Source organism: Mixophyes fleayi, chromosome 11 (assembly GCF_038048845.1).
Source record: "Mixophyes fleayi isolate aMixFle1 chromosome 11, aMixFle1.hap1, whole genome shotgun sequence".
NCBI lineage: Eukaryota > Metazoa > Chordata > Amphibia > Anura > Limnodynastidae > Mixophyes > Mixophyes fleayi.
In genome coordinates, this window is record NC_134412.1 from 68,197,341 (window position 1) to 68,203,795 (window position 6,455).

At 37.3% G+C, this 6,455-nt stretch overlaps 1 long non-coding RNA gene across 1 annotated transcript; it reads left to right on the plus strand.

Moving 5' to 3' along the window:
- Window positions 1-3,119: 3,119 nt before the first annotated feature.
- On the plus strand, window positions 3,120-3,772 carry LOC142107297 (uncharacterized). The gene is made up of 2 exons (XR_012679933.1): window positions 3,120-3,329; window positions 3,461-3,772. It is a non-coding gene; the product is annotated as an uncharacterized LOC142107297 (long non-coding RNA).
- The last annotated feature ends 2,683 nt before the right edge of the window (window positions 3,773-6,455 follow it).

The window sequence follows — 6,455 nt, forward strand, 5'->3', positions numbered from 1 at the left end:
TCCTTTGTTTTTTTATGATGGTGCTATAGGTTTTATTTTACTAAGCATTATGTTTCAGCTAAATGTTTAATCTGGTTTTAGTAACATCTTATACATTATTTGACATCTACAGTACATACAGAATATATTAGAGGGCAAAGGCTTTAACCAAGAGCGTGGATAAAGGGTAAAGATGGATGTGCAGCTGATGAAAGACCAGTGATACTATGGCAGTGATTGAAAAGTGAAAGTCAACAAGGTCAAGTGCATTAGGGATTAGTTGTATAGATTTAAGAAAACGTATAAACTACACAGACCCACAACAAAGGAAACGTAAAGAAACCCCATTTCAGTGTAGTGATACCATCTCGTTAACTATAAATATCCTAAGCCATAGGATTTGCGATTAGAAGAGCACACTTAACAAGGTCTAAATATAAGCTTTATTACACAATACTCATGGAAGAAATGGGTCATATAAATATAAACATGACTGACATATAAAGTACATTTATAATATTGCTCCCCCCCCAATGGAAACCACTAATATTGACGCATAAACTCCCCCCTCGAAAGCACCATGCCTGGGTATTCTTATAAAAATAAATTGTTATTAGAAAGTACACCTCTGAGTGTGTTTCACTGTTTGTCCAACACTCATATAAATTGAATCACCAGTGCTCAGCAAGATGATATGTCTTGTACAATTATATCATAATATATAATGATATATTATGATGATGTATCATATATATCAGTTGCATAATCTCAGCAGTATTTGAAAGAAATGTTGGAAATTCAATCTAGGATTCGGGTTCTATGTTCTTTGGTCTATTCAGCATTTGTTGAGTCCTTCTTCTGTATCAACACATATTGTGACATTTACTTATGCTGCCCTGTTCGGAAATATGTATGCTGGGTATTTGTTTCTGTACTCAGCTAATTTAGGCCGATAATATTATGTAATATTAATAGGTGCCTAGTTTTCATAGCTGCCGTTTGGGAAATATGCAGAGCATGGAAAAAGAAGTGGGTGTGACTTGATGATGCAATTTGCAAAATCAAGATAGCAGGGCAAACATGTGTGATGACCTCTATTGCATGGATTAAGATGATATGGAGCCCTGGGCTGCACGTATACCATGGACCATGACCCCACTTCCGCCTCTTGACTATATGTCAAACTTATTAAATGCTGCGAGTTGCACATGGAAGTGCACAGTGCCACATAATGTACTTCTGACATGTAGTCAAACCTCCCCTCTCCCTCCCATTAAACACATATGCCTCCCAACCTCCTTCCAATTGTTTGATATAGAGAGGGAGAGTGGGATGGGAACATGTAAAATGGGGAGAGTGGGAAGGGTTTCCCTTGTCACATATGATCATCCACCAATTTTCCTCATCACATAGGACCCATCCGTGACCCCACACGTTCTGACCTGCTTTGGTCTGGTGTAGGAGGGCTCTGATCATCTTCACAGCAGCTCTAACTGCTGCTATTCAATGTGGTAAATAGAGCTGACAACTCCCACTGATGATGTCACCGGTGCTCTGTAAAGACCACCAACATCTTGAATCAGTACAGTGAGCTGCTGCTGTGATGTGCTCCACGCTGACTCCTCCTCCACCAGAGACAATAACCAAGTAAAAACCGCTGATAACTAGGTTGGAATCTCAATGGTTTTTGCTACAATTTTGCACTCTATGACAATCTCATCCCTTTTATCGCGCATTGTACAATGTCTTTGATAAAACATTTGATGTTGTCCAGCTCAACATCCAAAGTAGCATTATGTGCTACAATAAGGTGGTAGTAGGAATCCTATACCCAGAGAAGGTTATTCAGCGAACCCACAGGCTGTGGATGCAAGTCCGCGGCGTCTTAACATCTCACTTCACAGAGGAGTAGTTACTCTATAAAGCGGGGGTAAGAGTACATCCACACAGGGATTGGAGAATATATGCAAAATTAAAGCTTGGCTTGTTTTGATGCCTTTATCCAGCTGTCCACTGGTAAAACAGAATATGTTTAGAAATTTTTGTGATAAATTTATTTTCAAATTATCTCTCAAAAAAAGAGTGAATTATCAATTCATATAAGATTCATTATCATCATTACGGATACAACTTTTTGGGTTGAAACATTGGAATTAATTACATGGAAATCTACATATATATATGTGTTCTAAAAACTTTTGGAAAGTGAACACAATACGCTAATCAGACTATTAGTGGCACCTTGAAGTGTTTTCACTAAAAAACAACAGCATATGCAGACTGCACTATGATGCTATTTGTTTATTTTTTTCACATGTTATATCGGGGAGAAAAGAAGAATATTAATATTTAGAACAAGAGAAGATTTACATCACCCACATCAAAATTTTGCACTTTATAACACTGGTCATTGTGAATTTTGATAGCGCAATGGTATTGGGTTTTAATTTATAAATGTTGGTAAAATTTCAATGATTGTTTAAAGTCACAAGCGCAATTTATACGATTTAATTTTATTTTAAATAGGGAGGTTAGTTTGGTGGATCATTGTAAGTAGCTTTATCCACAAAGATGACATTAGAACAAATTGAAATTTTGACAAGTACTTCTTAATGGACTGCATTTCAGATCAAGTTTGTGCAGTAAGATTGAGAATTTCAATATTTTATAAAGCCGTTCCCATAGAATGCAAATGATGGGCAACTGGTTTAACAGAATCAATGCGCGCAGACCATCTAGTTGTGGATATATTATGAAGTGAAGCAGATCCGCTGTTTTCCTAACATTGACTTTTCTTATTAACTGGTACCAAATACAGTTATTTTAATATCAATAAATTTACTGAAAGTTGGAAACCCTGGTAGTACCTAATAACCCTCCCACTATGTGTTTGAACTGTTTTTCTAGCCATCTCCAAGCATTTGTGATTGTGTTTGCAAACCAAATATAAAGCTTGGTTCTTTGTTTTTTCTCCAGGAACTTATATTCCAGGTACCTGTTTTATTGTTGCTGGGAACTCTGCTGTTAATGTTTAGTGTGACCCTTATGACTGGTTAATTGGCCACACCCACAGGACAAACTGACAATGTCACAACCAATTGGCCAGACCACACCCAAATCCCGCCCATATGACATAATAAAGGACACAGTAGTCTCAGGGTATAAAAGAGGGGGCTGGGAGCCCACAAGTCATCTGCTCCTGGCTGAAAGCAAATTGGCTATAACCATGGCCTATCTCAGCAAACAAAAGAAGGGCCACATGGCCAAAAAACGGGCAGTGACATCCCGAAAGAGGAGACAATACAGAAAACAGAGAAAGCACATGACCCCTACTAAAGGCGCAAGGAGAGGTAAATATATATGTTCCAGCTAATGTATAAATTGCAGTCTAAGCCAATGTTGTACAAAATGTCCTCAACAAATTCTGTCTTGAAAAAAGTGAATCTTTTACTTAATAAATTGTTATTTTTCATTGTTGCAGGTTACAGACGTAAACGTCTGAATGTTTAGAGAGAAAAGACATGATGACGAAGGTGATCTGCTCCACCTGCCAGAGGCAGCTCACCTGACCTTAAACAGACATCTCATCTGGCCCTAAAGAGCAATCAGAAAATGCAAAAAAAAAGAAAAATAAGAAGAAAATGAAAAAAACATAAGTTTGTCAGCGTGCAAGGTTTAATTCACACTAATAGTGTCATCTGTCTTCTGCATGGGACCATTGCCATTAAGTTAGACAGCATGTAGGTTAATCTAGGTGCACTTAGAAAGCATGGAATAAAAGAAGTAAACAGAATTTGGTCTCCTGTGATCTTTTAGGTATTAAGGGTATGAATGTACATGTTAAATGCACAATGCACAAATGGTGCAGAATAAACACGCATTTAAAAGTCTTAGAACAAGAAGACTAAAGTCTAAAGATAAATAAGGAATACATAAAATACATAATTATACTGCCTGGCCACACAATTATAAAGGGGCACCACAAAGCCAGATCAGTTTGTAATCTGAAAGCGAGCGGAGGAAAATGTTCCTGGGATAGTTGTGAATATCTAATGACTGCCGGAAAGGGTTCAACAACCAGAATGAAGACCAGGGTCGACAGCGGACATCTTTGTCCAGTACCGTTTCGGATATTAACCCTATTGAATGTTGTGCCATTGATCATAATCATTTCTGATGGGTCTGAATATACAGCAAATATGCCTGTAAGGAAATCTCCAGAGATGCCAACCGATTCCAGAGTGAGGGACACGAATTTCCACTATATTCTATTGAACACGTTTTTTAGCATCAGAAGATAGAAATATAGCTGGAATTCTTTTAGCATTTATAGTAAAAGATTCATTTATTGACAGGTTTTCATATAGCACCTACACATTGATCTGTGCCTTGCAGACAATATTTTATCATACACATGACTCCCAGCACCAGAGGAGCTTACAATCTACATTCCCTACCATACAGACACACAGACTAGGGTTAATATTGTCAGAAGTAAATTAATCTACCAGTATGCTTTATGGATGTATTAGTATATAATATAATAATAATATTCATTTGCTTGCCTAGGACTGGTAATGACTGGGCCCTGCAGAATTACTGTGAAGAAGATTTGCATGGTCATCTAGATAATTTCATTGTTAAAATGCCAGCCATCCGTTGTGATCTGTTCCACCTCCAAATATTATCCAACCTGCAGTGTACTATTTACACACTATCTTTCTCTCTCACAAAGTGTCAAGAACATTTTTTAAAGAGAACCAGGCTTACAAAAGGTACTGAAAGGTATATTGTTGAAAAAGAGAAAGAACCATCCCACCAATTGGCCTAGAACTGATTACCCCACTATCATACTTATAATTATTGGATACTGTTGTTGTATTTACAATAAAGTCTGTATATATCGGGGTGCAATCTTAAGCTTGTCAGAACAGACCATGAGGAAGAGAAAAGAAAGAAGTTGATTACTACAGGTGCACACTCAAGTCTCTAAAGTATGCTTAATCTGGGGCCACAGATTAAGCATATTGTAGCGTAATGCGCGTCAGCGTTTCTGCTCTCTGCACCTTGTCTTATTACCAATATTGAGGCTGCTCATCTTTTATATAGATATCTGCTCAGCCCACAGTCTGTTCAGAGTTCTAATTAGGCAGTCAGCAAATCACCTCCTATAATTACAAGTGCTGAGATACTTTGATAATAGACAGCCTTAGGGAACAGAAATTATTACTCTGCGATATCCTGATGATAGAAGGCACGTAGTAGGATTTCAAGTGGGCAGCTAGCAACAATTTGTCAGTGTATATTGAGAGAAGGTGATAGGAATTTACAACCTTCCTACCTGATATAACCCTGGTAGTTGGAGCTCATTATCTCAGAGATTGTATATAGAGCAATAGCTCCTTGAATTAAATCTAGACTTTGTAGGTGCAGTCAGCAGTTTTAACTCTCATGTTTGTACACCTATCACTTTGTTTTGTATTTTGCTAATTTTATATTATATTTTATAATGTCAAATAAAAGTTAAGTTTTAACTTTAGGGCATTTCTCAAATTCTCCTGCTAAATTAATATAATATTGAGAATTGAGTGTGCACCTGTAGTAATCAACTTCTTTATTTTCTCTTCCAAAATGTACTGAGAGTTCAGGTGAGTGAAGAAAGTTATCATGGGATCAGGATATATGCATTTCTGACGAGACTCATTTATTAGATACACACCATTCTGTCACTGAATAGTACACAAGATCTGTAGATACCTTAGATAGCATTGTCGTACACATGATTGTATCACTTACCTACAGGCCCTATCAGAGGTTTACTATATACATATATTGATGTGCTGGATTATTGGAGATTTCAAATTAGAAGTGTTTTAATAGCTTTTTTTAGCTGGAAATGCAACAATCAATTGGAAAACGCCAACTTTTCGTGCCATGTCACAGTTATATTGACAATGGTGAGCCCATTCAGTCGCTTTTGCCCCATAGTTGAGAGATGATAGTTTATTACATTCTTCAGCACACTGATCGTTCGTTCACCAGAAGCAACAGATACTGGCAAACTGAGGAAAATGCGCGAATAAACTGTGATGCTGGGAAACACCCCAGAAAGTCCTAGTTCTTGGATTTCTGTAAGAAGTTCCTTTCGCTTGCTTTCCAACGTAAAGTTTGTACTATAAATTCGCTTCAGGAAAATTAGTTTGTCGTTAAAATCTTGACCAATATCTTTCTTGTATTGTTGCTGAAAGTCTTCAGTTGCAGAGCTTCAATACTCAGTTTGTTGAACTCCCAAAGAAGCTTAAACAAGCTGCAAATACTTCTAATGAAGTAAATTGACGATTAAGACCAGACAGAAAGCACTATACGTTAACCATATAGTGCTTTTCGGCATCGGATTGAGTAGGCGACTGGTGGACTCGGAATCTACAGTTTTTCACTCTATGACAATCTCATCCCATTTATCACACATCTGTTCA